Source organism: Lepus europaeus, chromosome 2, assembly GCF_033115175.1.
Source record: "Lepus europaeus isolate LE1 chromosome 2, mLepTim1.pri, whole genome shotgun sequence".
NCBI lineage: Eukaryota > Metazoa > Chordata > Mammalia > Lagomorpha > Leporidae > Lepus > Lepus europaeus.
The window spans coordinates 146,152,157-146,166,033 of NC_084828.1; positions in this window are offsets into that span (position 1 = coordinate 146,152,157).

Sequence of the window (13,877 nt, forward strand, 5' to 3'; positions counted from 1 at the left end):
AAATCCCTCTTTTTTATGATTTTTCTCATAACCAGGTGTCAGGTATCACCAATAATATTGTTATTTAATGCTTTCCTTTAAACTACTTTCAATTTTAATCACTTAATCTTATTTTAACAAATACTAGTGATGAAATCACAAGATTGTTATGCTAATTTGATTTTTAAAAAAGATTTATTTATTTATTTGAAAGACAGAGTTACACACAGAGAGAGAAGGAGAGGCAGAGAGAGAGAGAGAGAGAGAGGTCTTCCATCTGCTGGTTCACTCCCCAGATGGCCAATCTGAAGCTAGAAGCCAGGAGCCTCCTCCGGGTCTCCCACATGAGTGCAGGGGCCCAAGGACTTGGGCCATCCTCCACTGCCTTCCCAGGCCATAGTAGAGAGCTGAATCGGAAGTGGAGCAGCTGGGACTCGAACTGGTGCCCATATGGGGTGCTGGCACTGCAGGCAGCAGCTTTACCCGCTACGCCACAGCGCCAGCTCCACCAATTTGATCTTATTACATTCACTGGGCATGAAAATAAGCATCTACCTGTCAATACATTTTTCTATACACCATCTAAAATATTTTGGTGATACTCGTTGGTATTTCTGTTCGAGGGGTGCAGGTGGAGTAGTTGTCACTAGGCATCCCTGATGGTGCAGCTCAGTTGTGAGTGGCTGATCCTCTGCCTGAGGGTCATAGAGAGGAAGATCTATGCAGACAAAAGAATTCAGAGATGTTGGAGGGAGGTGAGGCGCCCTCCTGTCCGAGGCACCATCACCTCCTGGTTGAATTTAGGTGAGCTGAGGACGCCTTGCCTGTCACCTTTCTCTGAGGGTTCTGAGACGGGAGCCTGCCCCGGCCTTCCAGGAGGCCCTGAGCCACGACACATGTTCAGCATCTTCCAGGCTGCTCTGGGTTCTTCCTGGGCTGGGGTCTGACCCGTGTCAGCAACAGGAGGTAAGGCAGCGCGAGGAGGCAAGTGCCAAGGGTGCAAGAGTTAAACTTCCCGTCAAGACTGCTTTGTCCAAGAAAAGCGACCTGATTACCAAAGAGTTTTAAATGCACCACTGCAAAACAAAACAGACCAAAAAGCCAATTAGATGAATGAGACCGAGAGGTAAGGGCCGGAAAGCACTAATTTAGAGGTAGCGGAGGCCCTGGACAGCTGTCAGAGAAACTCCTGCTTTCAGTTTCTCTAGGTGCCTGTAATCCCAGGGCTTCTTCCTAGGGTAGCAGTAACCCCTTCCGTGCCAGGCTCCAGTGCCGTGCATCCTGGATAAGCACCGTCAGACTGCACGGTGAAGACCCAGCCTGCTCGGGTCAGTCCCGTCGTATGGCCAGGCTGGCAACCTCTGAGCCACTTTCCCAAACACAGCCCCAAGAGCTGGAGAAGGCTCCTGTGGACGTGGGGCCCCTTCTCTCCACGAGCAGGGTGGATGTGCAGCTGCACGGGCCCCATGGAAGGTTAGTAGGTAGATGGACGGGAAGGAGTTAATCTCCAAACCCAGCATGATTTAGTTGTGGGCCTGCCAAGCATGTAGGCTGAGCATGTGGGAGCATCACCAGGGAGCGGTTAATCAGACATCAGTGTCCAGGTGTGTGGATGGCCTGACTGGTGACCACAGATTGAACCAAATGTCTGAGAGCAGTTCATGTGTTCAGGCTCCAGGCCCACGAGAGGGAGCAATCCACCCCCCTCCATCCTTTAATCCATGTTCATTGCTAACACGATATGCACAAATCAGTAGGGGCGGGTTTTTGTACTCTGGTTGGATAAGGCGGCAAGACATCCATAGTGTTTTGTAGATAGTATTTGTCTGGTCATTCAGCACCAATCAGCCCAGGGTTGCCCCTCATTGCTCCAAATTAACTTTTGCCATCATCTTGCATATCCATGAAATCTGATTTCCACAAGGCTGCTGAATGCCTAAAACCTGTGATCACGCCTGTGCCCAGGGGCCACCTCACTGAGCAGCCTCGCTGTCCTTGGTGTCTCGTTCCCTTCCGCTTCCTTCTCACCGTTGTTAGTAGAAAAGGGGAAAGCAATTATTCCAAGAGTTTACACCTTTAGAAAAAATAGAATAGTCTTCTTTTTGATTTCTTAAGCTCCAATTGCTCTTCTTTCTCTGCCACCTTAAAGAAAGAAAAAAGGGAGGAAGGAGGAAGGGAAGAAGGAGTGAAGAAAGGAAGACAAAGAAATTGTTGCTTTTCACCAGGATTGTGCATTTTCCCAATGAAGAACCATCTGAACGCTCCTATGTAACATATCTCCTTGTAAAAGCAATAGAACCACATACAGAAAAGTCGGAAAAGAAAAAACCCACAGAATACTTACAGCACAACAGAATTGCTTAGCCTGTTGGTGTATTTGCTGCTACTCCTGCTATTTCCCTTTCTAACACACTCTGAAATCTAATTGCAATCATACTCAATGTACAAACTTTCCTATTACTTTTTTCACGTAATATTCAGCCATAAGCATGTTTTTCATGGTGCTTTCATGACCTCATGACCTTTATAACCATATATATATATATATATATATATTTACACACACATAAAATTTATTTTGAAAGAGAGGGAGAGAGAGAGACAGAGAGAGAGAGAATCTCCCACTCACTGGACCATTCCCCAAATGCTTACAACAGCTGAGGCTTGGCCAGACGGAAGCCAAGATCCTGGAAATCAATCCAGGTCTCCCACAGGGATGACAGGGACCCAAGTACTTGAGCCATCACCTTCTACTTCGCAGGAAGGTGGAATTGGAAGAGGAGCTGGGATATGGACCCAGGCACTCTGAAGTGGGATGGGCTTCCTAAGTAGCATCTTAACCAGTGCACCAAATACCTGCTCCTACGACCTCAGTTTTAATGACTGCACAATGTTTCCTCTAGGGAAAATGTAGTAATTCACATAACCACTCCTTGATTGCTTTTGTATTTAGATTGCTTGCAATTTGAAAATTTATACTCTGTCACTTAAATGATACTGTGAAATCAAATGTTCCCACCCACTGTTTTTGCATTATTTTTATTAGGTTCCACTTCTAGAAATAAGATGACCAAAGACCATGGATGTTTTCAGGTGCCCCGATTCCAAATTTAAAGTTGGGTTCTAAAGGCATTTGCACTCATTGTGTCCTCACCAGCCACACTGATGGGCCCATTCCACCATGCCTCACTGGGCTTCTCCCCCTTGGGTGCCTCCTCTCACACAGACATGCTTCTCACATCCCTCATGGTGGAGAGGGAAACTCTCCGCACAGATTTCTTATCGTTTGTCACCAGTATGAAGCCAAAGAAGCATTCAGTGCTCTATTGATGTTGCTGTTGGTCTCTATGCTGTAGGAGATGATGGTCTTTATTCCTTTGCCACAGCTGGCGTTTGGTAAATGCTAATGATAGGAAGTTATTGATGAATCGATGGTTTGTGGGCCCATGAGGACCTCTGAGGACTCAGGAGGGCGATTTGGAAAGTGGATGCCCACAACTGATGGTGTCCTATTGACTATAATGTATCCAAGAAAAAACATGGAATGGTTTCGTGCTTATACGTATCAGCCACTGCACAAGGCATGGTGGGATATAGAGGTAAATACCACTATTGAGGGGCTTACAGCCTGCTGGGGAAATGACAAGTTTGCAAATAACTGCTATAGAGACTGAGGGAGGACCACAAGGAATCAAGATTGCCAGAAGAAGCCAACAGTCTAAGACCCTCATAGAGGACTGCACACCAGGCTCTATGTTTCAAGCTTCCTTTTGGTAGAGTCAAGGTGCTGGGGAGGACAGAGCAGGGAGTCCATTGTGATGGCTTCAGGGAAATAATTCTGGGTGCAGGGTAAAATAAGATCCTGTGTAGAGAAATTTGAATACAGCGTTTTTGTACTCACTGATAATTTTTTGATGGGGTGTACACTCTGCAATGCCTCTGTAATTCCAAAGGCTGAAGAAGTGTTGTGTGTGCACACCCCAGGAGGGTTTCTGACCCAAGTGTGGGTTTACAATGAATGGCAAGTATCATAGTTAGATTAGGTAGTAGGTGACAGGAGTGAGCTACTGTTGTATATAGGCACACAGCTAAGTCTGGTTCCTTAGATCTTATTATACAATCTATCTCTTCTTTTACTTGTCTCTTACAGAGAAGTGAACACGGTAGAGTATTACAGTGGGCAGTGTCTTCAGTCACTTTAGAAGACTTTCATAACATAGACCATGTTGGTTGACTTGGTCACTCACACACACAGCCCTTTAACTCAAATAATGCTGGATAAAAACTAAAATAGCAACATTTGCTAAAGTTAAAAAGGAAAGAAACGAAGATGAAACTGTTGTGAGGGAGTGAGTAAGGGACACTCAAGCAGTGGATTCTTAGGGACTTGGATTCTACTGACAGCTGGGGCTCGGTTTGTAATGGCCACATGAAGATCAACTATGTGGCCTCCAGACCACAAGTGACACAGGGAGGAGAAACCCCATGTAAAGTCCGAAAACTCAGAGGAGCTGCCTCATTCATGAAAGGCAGCTTGGAAAATAGCACCCATTGGCCGATTGCACCCATAGCAACATGAAAGTTTGCCATTTATCTACAGCCCTAGGTAGAAAGAAAAAAAAAAAAACACCCAAAGAACTGAATTCCAAGACTTGATCTATGTAGAGCTATGTATTCCAAATTTATACTGCTTCTCTGGCATGGGATATCCAAGCTGAGAATTTATCATCACCTGGTCAAGGACCGCTGAAACCTTACCTGCTCCAGTATAAGCAAATATAAAACCTCTCAGCGGGAGTCCTTTTGCAATCCAGGGGACATAGAATTCCGCAGACGTTAGCACCCCCGATGAAGAGGGACTTACAATGGAAAACAGACAAACCTCATGAATCAAACCACCACGCATCGGGGACAGGAGACAACACAGACAGAAATTCCCATCCATTAGATAGGAGTGTCAAATGGCAAAGCTGTACCAGAGAACAATTTAGCAATACCTGGTACATTTGAAGATAGGCAAACTCTATGGCTCAGCAAGCTCCTATAAGGGTATATGCCCTAGAGAATTCTATTGCCTGTATATTAGAAGGTATGGATGCTCCCCGTCCCATTGTTTATAAAAAAATTATAATGATAATCAAAACCCCTAAAGTGTGTCAGAATGGGAACTGTGATTTAGTCATATAGTAGAATGTTATCAAGTCATTAAAATGAATGAACATATTCAAATGTATAAATCTTAAAAACATGATGTTGAGTGAGAAAGCCAAGTTTCTCAGGGATAAGTATAGCACATTACTTATGTGAAATTTAAAAACACAAATCAATGTTATATGTTACTTATGAACATGTGCAAAGGTAATAAAAGTGTTTTATAAACAAAAAACACATACCAATCTAATAAAAGTGGTTTCCTTTAGTGTGGGAGGGCGGGCAAAGAACTTGATCCAAACCTAGGTCTCACTGTTAAGTCAGAGCAATACTAAAAGGATGCCATATGGGCTCTTGACAAACATTTTATTTTTTACTATGAAAAAAGAAACTCTCTCCAGTATTGTTTTTTTTTCCTACAGATTTAAAAAAGAGGAAATAGTGCATTATAGATTCGATAGATGCCCCATTTCTGTGTCAATCCTTTCCATTGTCTCCATGTTATGTGATGCCTCTTCATACTTTTAATTACTCTCCAAAGACTGGGGAGCGAGTGGTAGAGACAGAAGACCACAGCTCTGGGGGAAATAACACTGTTGGCACAGTGGTTGTCATGTGCCAACCCTGCTGGAGCATGTTCCAAGGATGCCATGATAGCTAGCGGACGGAGTTCCCGCCAGGCCAGGATGGCTGGTCTTGTTCTGCCAAAGAACATCTCTCTCAGCTACTTTTCCACAACCACATGTGAGATGGGCAGTGGAATTGCATTTCCCTAATAGCTGTGTTTATTATCCTAGTTCTAGGGCACTGAGGCTGACCTTAGGGATGGAGGAATCACAGATCTTTATTTTCAGGACTCGAGCTTGGACCAGCTAGCCAGTCACTTAGGCTTCCAGAACCATCATGGGGTATTAACTCAAGGCAGAGATCTTATAGAATAATGGTCTACAAATGTGACCCTCCCTTAGCAGTAGACTCCGGAGTTCTGGACATGCCCAAGTCCAGGGTTTAAGCATTTCCATTGTGTTCTTGCAAACAATGACTTGAGGCAAGGCTAAGGTGTCCATCACTCTGGAGCTCTTTGCTCTGGGACAGTTTGTATTTTTTGAGTATCCAGGGAGTCTTTGGAGGTGTTGAGAGGGTCCTGGGCCATTGGGCTCTCTCCACATGCCTGGTTTCATGTAGATCCCAATCCTGCTTGCCTCCACGTTTCCCTTCTAATTGCCTTTACTTACACTAACTTCAGCTTTGGGATGGAGATGTCTGACTCTTAGCTATCTTAGATTTCTGGCCACTGTCTGTTAGCAAGGCTCTATCTCCTTTCTTCTCTGCTTTTAGTTACGCCAGCCTCTACTGAAATAGCAAGTCCATGTAGCATCATAGTGTTTTTAATACTAAACTGATAACCATGGTATAACACCTTGCCATGGTAAGAATTTAACCAGATTTAAAAGAATTGCTTATTTATATTTTATTTGAAACAGAGAGAGAGAGAGAGAGAGAGAGAGAGAGAGAGAGATCTTTCATTCACTGGTTCATTCCCTAAATGCCTGCAACAGCCAGGGCTGGGCTAGGCTGAAGCCAGGAGCTGTGAACTCATTCTGCATCTGTCTCATGGGTGGCAGTGACTCAAGTTCTTGAGCCATCACCTGTTGCCTTCAAGAATACACAGTAGCAGGGTCAGTGCTGTGGCGTAGCGGGTAAAGCCACCACCTGCAGTGCTGGCATCCCATATGGGCGAGGGTTCGAGACCTGGCTGCTCCAATTCCAATCTGGCTCTCTGCTACTGCCTGAGAAAGCAGTAGAAGATGGCCCAAGTCCTTGGGCCCCTTCACCCATGGGAGACCTGGAGGAAGCTCCTGGCTCCTGGCTTTGAATTGGCACAGCTCCAGCCATTGTGGCCAATTAGGGAGTGAACCAATGGATGGAAGACCCCTCTCTCTTATCCCTCTCCCTCTCTCTCTCTCTCACTCTTATCTCCTTCTATCTCTGTGTAACTCTGACTTTCAGATAAATAAGTAAACCTTTTTTTTTTTTTAAAGAATATATAGCAGAAAGCTAATCAGATCTTTCGTAATTCCACGAACAGGATTACCAACTTGAGTGGGGGAGGAGGAATCCTTACTATACCTCAGATCACCTAATGTAGGTGGTCAGTCACCCAGAGCATCCCATTCCTAGTACCGATTTACATGTTAGCTAGGTCTCATTTCATTGACAGAGAAAGAAAACAATTCAAAGTAGCTTCAAAGAGCTCAGGAGTGGTACGGGGCTCTGTGTCCAATAGCACAGGCAGTGTCGTGGCCCCAGGTAAGGCTGGGCCTGGAAGTTCAAGCGTTATCATCAGGAGTCTGTATGTTTTTCTCTGTCTCCTGGTTCACTCCTTTATGATTGTTGGCTTCATTCACAAGCAGGCTCTCCAGGTGGTAGACAGATGGTAACCTGCATTTCTCAGCTTATGTTGTTTTCATAGCTTGTATTCTAGCAAAAAAACAGATTGCCATTAGAAGTCCTGGGAAAGACTCTGGTTGGCCCAAAATAGCTATGTATCTGTTGCTTAATGAACCATTGGGAAAGGGGCCTGGGGGTCTCAGATGGACTAGTTTGGGACCATGGGCTCAAATCTGAAACTTAAGAGCATTATCAGCATCACTTGAACAATGGGAAGAACAGTGAGTTGAGATCCTAGGCAGACAAAAACGAGAGTCTTCTAGCAGGATTGTTCTCAATCATTTGTGTGGTCTCTTGGTCAGGGAAAGAATATTTGCTGTGGGTCATTAATTTTTAAGTGCATTTTTGATGCAAAGACATTGGTATTTATGCTGAGAATCAAATTGTCACTAATTGGTCATCTGAAATAAAAATGTTTAACTTTTAAAGCAGTGGCTCTCAAACTGGAATCCATAGATTTTTTGGGAGTACACATATACTTTTGCTTATTTTAATGGAGACTCATTCATGTATTATTAATAATTGGAAAATAGTTCATACCTTGTTAATATTTTATGGTATAGTACATAGTTCTCGGTGTTTTTTAAAAAAAAGATCCCTTTTTGACAGCCCCATGTTTTGTGGATCTCCCACAAAATAGGAATTGTGCTAATGGTACAATTTGAAAAATATGTATGACTACAACTACAATGTGGTTGTTATTCCTTGAGCGTAATACATCAGTAACACTTGAAAAATAACAGTATTCCTAGAAGGTGGATGTGGAATTTAATCAGGTTGCAGGAAATGCCTGGGGAATTAAGATTTTTTGTAGGACTCCTCATGGGATGGAACTGATGAGAACTGGGCCCGTAGGTTAGGAAGCACTGGCGTTGTGAGTAATTAAGAGTATGGTTCAATCCCAGGTTTACTGCTTGTGAGCAGTTCGACCTTGGGTGACTTATTTCAGCTCTTTAAATCTTCAGTTTTCTCCCGTGGGAGCTGGAAATAACACCACCTGGTATTTCCCCTAAGGGTGTTAGGAAGATTCCAGGTCATGTAGGTGAAGCACTGGCACACCGTGTCTTTGACACATGACCGGTGCTCACAGTGTAGCAGCAATTATTATTATCCCTTTCTAATTGTCTGTTCATTGTAAATCTCCTTGAAAGTCAGGCTTTGTGCTTTGTGCCGTTGATACAGCTGCGCCTTGGATCTGAAGGGATTCGTGTCAGGATGCCCTGCAGATACCAAAATCCCAGGATGCTCAAATCCATTGTATAAAATGCCTTAGTATTTGAACATCCACCTGTATACTTAAAATCATGTCCAGACTACTTATACCTAATATAGGTGCTAAGTAAACAGTTGTTATACTGTATTACATAGAGAATTAGGGCAAGAAAGAAAATAATCTGAACATGTTCAGTGCAGATTTTTTTTCTCAACCCTGGGATTGGTTGACATTGCAAATACAGAACCCATAGATACAGAAGGCTGACTGTATTCCTAGTGCCTGGCAAAGTTGCAGGAAAGTTAAATGCGCTGCTACGGAGAATAGCTCAGTGACCACAGCCTGTTAGTACTCCTTAACTGCGCCTTCAGTTTTCTTGCCATCTTCTGGCCTTGGAAATGGTCTAGCAAGGTGGTGCACAAGCTTTAGTGAGCTTGACAATCAGCTGCAGGGCTCATCAAACACAGATGAGGGCCAGGTGTTTGTTCTAGGGCTTAAGAAGATGGTTAAGGTGCCTACATCCCATATCGGAGCACCTTGTGCTTGAGTTCTGGGTCCACTTTTTTTTTTTTTTTTTTTTTTTGACAGGCAGAGTGGACAGTGAGAGAGAGAGACAGAGAGAAAGGTCTTCCTTTTCCATTGGTTCACCTCCCAATGGCCGCTGTGGCTGGCGCACCACGCTGATCTGAAGCCAGGAGCCAGGTGCTTCTCCTGGTCTCCCATGTGGGTGCAGGGCCCAAGCACTTGGGCCATCCTCCACTGCACTCCCGGGCCACAACAGAGAGCTGGACTGGAAGAGGAGCAACCGGGACAGAATCCGGTGCCCCGACTGGGACTAGAACCCGGTGTGCCGGCGCTGCAGGTGGAGGATTAGCCTAGTGAGCCGTGGTGCAGGCCCTGGGTCTACTTCTGATTCCACCTTTTTGCTAATGTGTACCCTGGCAGGTACAGGTAATGCCTCAAGAAACTGGGTCTCTGGCACCCATATGAAAAACCTGGGTGGAGTTCTTGGCTTCCAGTTTTGGCTGGGGCTGTTGCAGGCATTTGGGGATTAAACTACCGTCTACTAGTTTCTCTCTCTGCGCCTAACAGCACAAACACAGATGATGACCCCACACCAGGTTTCTGACGCAGTGGGTCTGGGCTAAGGCCCGAGAATTGGCGTCTGTAACAAGTTTTTAGGTGATGCTGATCCTGCTAGTCTTAGACCACAATTTGTTTTTAATATGCATTTTTGTTTTTGTTTTCTATGGTATGAACACATTTTATTTTGTTCCATTCTTGACCAATTGTTTAATCCCAATGTTTTTTTAATTTATTTTTAAATTTATTTTTCCTCCCAAAGAAACTTTTTATTTAAGGAATACAGACTTAATGCATTTCATAAGTACAACTTTAGGAATACAGTGATTCTTCCAATCACACCTGCCCTCCCACCCATCTTCCTCCTCCCTCTCCCATTCCCAGTCCCATTCTGCACTAAGGTCCACTTTCAATTAATTTTGTACACAGAAGACCAACTCCATACTAAGTAAAGAGTTCAACAGTTTGCATGGTAAAAAAAAGTACGAAAACCAAACCAAACCAACCAACCAAACAAAAAACTGTTCCTCAACATTTGAGACAAGGGTTATTCAAAGTCATTGCATCTTGAAGTTAATTTCACTTTTTTTTAGAAACTTAATTAATTTTAACTAAGCACCCTAGAATAATACATCTTTTGTGAGCACTTAGACATATTTGTAATACAACTCTTTGAGGACAGAGGTCCTGGGTGGGAAGTTAATGCACAGTGACTCCTGTTGTTAATTTAACAATTAACACTCTTTTGTATGAAGTCAGTGACCACCCGTGCTGATGTGAGCTGCCTAGGCTATTTCACAAACTATATTCACAAACTCTGTCAGTACTTAGGGCCATAAGCAAAGTGGAAGTTCTCTCCTCCCTTCAGAGAAAAGTATACCCTTCTTTGATGGCCCCTTCTTTCCACTGGGGTCTCACTCAAAGAGATCTTTCATGTAGGACATTTGTTTACATGTCTGAAATGCTCTCAAGGGCTTTTCAGCCAGACCAGAATGCCTTAAGTGCTGATTCTGAGATCAGAATGCTATTTAGGGCATTTGTCATTCTGTGAGTCTGCTGTGTGGACTGCTTCCCATGTTGGAGCATTCCCTCCTTTTTAATTCTATCTATTATTATTACCAGACTGGGACCACTTTCCTGGAACAATAACTGTCAATTTTACCTGCCTATTAGAAGCACAAGGAGAACTCTTAAAACTAATGAAGTCTGGGCCCTTCACCTTTAGAGTGTGATTTATTGATCTGGGGGCAGGGCCTGGCCAATATCTATTGGTATTCTTTCCAAGCCCCCTCCACCAAGGCCCAGTTCAGGGCATCCCTTGGTCTGCCTATGGAGGATCAGTCAGCTGGCAGCACTGTAGGATCTGTGTCCAGTAGGAAATCCCAGCCTTAGTCGGTCTGGTCTTGTACATTTTATCTGATTATGTGGATTTCACACAACACTCAAATCAGCAAATTGAGATTCTTCACAGGTACCACGTTATTTCCCCCAGGCCAGTGAATGAGTCTCCTGGACAGTTCTTTCTGTTCTGTTTACTGTGTGTGTGTGTGTGTGCGCGTATGTTTCTCCCATATGCAATGAATTTGTCTTCAGTTGTTTCTTAGGGTTCATTATATAATCAAGGGATTAACTCAATGGAGTCCTAGAGGTGGCGAGAGGAGAGTTGCTTTCCATTTTGAGAAATCCACCACCTCTTCTAAGTTGTAAAATCTGCCCAAGGCCCCAAACCTGCAGTCTTGGGCTATTTAAAGCAAGTTGCAATTACAGGCATGTTTGTCTGCTTCCCTCCCTCCTGGTGCCTGTGTTTGGTGCTCATTTTTTTCCCTGTGAACTTTAATACATGTTTAATGTGAATCTTAATGATTTGATTACAATGGCATAATTACATAATTGGAATGTATTGTGCATGCTGGCGGGAAGGAGTCTGGAAGGTGCTTGGTGAGTGACATTACATAAACAGAATAATAACGATGGTGAGATGGAGAATGAGACTAATGAGAAAATGATTAGAAGAACTTGGAAGAAATGGACACTTGTGGAAATGAGGAGCTATCTTTTTTGTTTTGCTTGCTTTTTGCTTTTGCTGTTGGGATTCTTTTCACCTCCAAGGCTGAGGCTTCTGAGAATCAACATTAGAAAGGTGGTTTTGGGCAGTGGATACTTTGGAGATGTGCGATGGTCCCAAGTCCTACCTGCCTGGCCCTAAAGCCAATCAGACTCATCAACTAGCCCTGATGCGCTGCTTCTTAAAGATCATTAAGCCAGAAGCAAGCTCAGTTCTCTTGCACACCCCTGTCCTTGCCCGGGAATGTTTTATGTGGCACATTTGCATATCGCTGGAGCATTGAGAGCGCCATTAATGTGGAATGCAGCCACCTTCCCCTCCCTGGTGCAATTCCACCACCTCTGCTGGTAACATATTGCTGTGGAAGAGGAATGGCGCTGAGCCAATCGTTTTGTGCTCCCAGTTAATGAGCACCATTACCGTGTCATTTGGGCTGGAGAAACATGTCTGCCTGCCTCGAGCCCTTCCCTGTACAATGTCATCTTTACTTGATGTTTACTGGGTGTTGTTATCATCACGATGATTATTTTCCCAACTTATTTGTACTATTAACATAAAACATATCTGCTCGTTGATTCCATAAACACTACTATTTATTAAACAGCTGTATAGGTCCTAGCTGCTATGTGTGTGCAGAAAATGGAAGACAGTTTAGAAGCTGAAGGAGTTGAAGCCCGGACCAAACATTAAATACTGTAAATCATTACATGTGAATTGGAGAAATGATTCAAGATATTTTTTACTTAATATTTACTGAGTGCTTACTATGTGAGTGGCTCAGGGTGAGGGGCAGAATTCTGAGCTGGATTTGACCAAGGTCCTGTTTTCGGGGGAAATTTGGGAGACAGTCTGGCAACGTCTACTAAAGTGAAAATAGCCACATTCTGTGATCCAGTACTTCCACTTTTAGGTTTGTACCCCAGATGGACATTCACTCATGAGCACAGGAAATGTAAAAAATTAAGATAATTGTAGTATTGCTTATAATGCAATACTTCAAATAACCTAAATACTCGCCAGTTGGGGAGCATTTAAATAAACTGAGATTAAAGCCAGGCCATGGAAAATTATATAGAGATTGATAAGACTCAAGGCCAGCACCGTGGCTTAACAGGCTAATCCTCCGCCTTGCTGCGCTGGCACACCGGGTTCTAGTCCCGGTCGGGGCGCCGGATTCTATCCTGGTTGCCCCTCTTCCAGGCCAGCTCTCTGCTATGGCCCAGGAAGGCAGTGGAGGATGGCCAAGTGTTTGGGCCCTGCACCCGCATGGGAGACCAGGAGGAAGCACCTGGCTCCTGGCTTCGGATCAGTGAGATGCGCCGACCACAGCGGCCATTGGAGGGTGAACCAACGGCAAAAAGGAAGACCTTTCTCTCTGTCTCTCTTTCTCACTATCCACTCTGCCTGTCAAAAAAAAAAAAAAAAAAAAAAAAGACTCAAGAAGATCTATCAATAAACGGTTAGGAAATCCTTTTGAGTAAGTGATGAGTAACTATGTATGCTATCTTGTCTTTTGAGTGAAATGAAAAGCAAAAGAAAAACATACATATTTTAGGGGTCACAGAAAGGTATGTAATGAGACAAAATGCCAGCAAACAAATGAATCTACACAGGACCACAAGTTCAGAAGGCTGTCACCAAAGTAAAAAAATGGCCATCTTTGGACAGATTTGCAAGGATGCTTGGGAAAGGGAACTTTAGCTTGACTTGATTTTATATATACATATACTATATATGATATGTATATTATATTATATATTATTATATATATTATATATATGGAAATACATCCTGTTTATTTCCTTGGTAGTAGAAATGGGTAAACAAAATCCTATGGGAATCTCTGCTGACTACCTTAAGCAGGAATTAAACTAATGTTTATTAGACTGAACTAAAGCAAATATGGAGAAATGGGTGAGCATTTGAGCCTGGAAG